Below are 1,473 nucleotides of genomic sequence, written 5' to 3'. Positions count from 1 at the left end.
TTGTTTTAATTGATTGAATTTGATTGTGATTTTCCTTGTTAGCCATTCATAGTGAACCCTAGCTTGGCTTATAGGAGATATCTTTTGGATTCCTTTGATTGCAACTATTGTTTGTCCCTTATGATGTTTAATCGATTTAGTGATCTATAAATTAGCATAATCATTGAGCTTGCATGTGGAACCAATATCCCTAGTGTTTAGCATATTGAATTCTTCGATTTGTCTAGCTTTTTGACATCTTAGTTACCAACCTCAACCATTTATATTCTTCGAATTAGCTTGACATAGGCTATAGCATCGTTCCTACTCATTCTTTTGGGTTCAACCCTTGACTTACCATATACTTGTATTAGGTTGGTCGAGTGTTTACAAATTAAGTTTGGCTCTAGGGAGAGGTAGATAACGACCTACATTTTCCTCTTGTCAAAATTGGCGCTTTTGCCGGGGAGTGATATTGGTGCTTTGTTATAGTTGTTGAGTCTACCTTTAATTGAAAATACAAAAAGATTTTCTTTTAGACTACATTTGTAGCCGTGCTACTAACCATTTTTTTTTGAGATTTTATGCATAGAGCACGTGGTCATTCACTAGTTCCATTTGATCCGGAAATTGAGAGAACTATTGCAAGGTTGAGGGGTGCTAGACGATATTTGATCCCTAGCATTTCAAGTGAAGAAGAACCACAACAAGAAGAACAAGCAAGAATGGGAGAAAATCCAAGAGTGGCATTAAAAGAATTGGGGATTCCCGGTGCATATAGATTTGAGAGTGGGATTGCTCCACCTACAACACCGGCAAATGATTTTGAAATAAGACCGGCAATGATCACTTTGATAGAGAGGCGACAATTTAGTAGGGCCAAGCATGAAAGCTCATTAAACCATCTCAAGGAGTTCGAAAAATATTGCAATACTATCAAGGTGAACGGAGTTTCTCAAGAATTCATCCGCCTCAAGCTCTTTCCCTTTTCTTTCATAGGGCAGGCTTTGGAATGGCTAGACAAGGAGGTCAAGCTGAATTCTCTAAGGACATGGGACGAGGTTACCAAGGAATTTCTATCCCGTTTCTATCCTCAAAAGAAAACGGCAGAGGCTAGAGCTTTGATTCAAGGTTTCAAGCAAAAGCCAAGTGAGAGCCTTTATGAAGCATGGGAGAGATACAAAGAGTATCAAAGAGAATGTCCTCACCACGGAATTCCTGCTTACCAAGTTATTCAAATCTTTTATGGAGGCCTTAGCCCTCAAGAAAAATCATGTTTAGATGGAGGAGCCGGAGGTCCTATCATGAATAAAATGAAAGAGGAAGTGGTGGTCATAATTGAAGACGTAGTGAGGTATTATAGAGATTGGCAAGATGGAGAAAGAGAGTCCACTAGCAAGAGTAGCTCTTCGGTGTACTCGGTTGATCATCTAAATGCAATCAACAATCTATCCTCACAAATGACAAACTTGGGGAAGGAGATGTCCGCTATCA

The 1,473-nt window shown here is 39.2% G+C and overlaps 1 non-coding gene across 1 annotated transcript; it reads right to left on the bottom strand.

The window, feature by feature from the left end:
* Nucleotides 1-1,089: 1,089 nt before the first annotated feature.
* On the bottom strand, nt 1,090-1,195 carry LOC145586987 (small nucleolar RNA R71). The gene has a single exon (XR_014101056.1). It is a non-coding gene; the product is annotated as a small nucleolar RNA R71 (small nucleolar RNA).
* Nucleotides 1,196-1,473: the final 278 nt, after the last annotated feature.

Source organism: Chenopodium album, chromosome 16, assembly GCF_948465745.1.
Source record: "Chenopodium album chromosome 16, dcCheAlbu1.1, whole genome shotgun sequence".
Classification (NCBI taxonomy): domain Eukaryota; kingdom Viridiplantae; phylum Streptophyta; class Magnoliopsida; order Caryophyllales; family Amaranthaceae; genus Chenopodium; species Chenopodium album.
The sequence above is the reverse complement of the archived record's forward strand: the minus strand, read 5'-3'. Positions and strand labels throughout refer to the sequence as shown.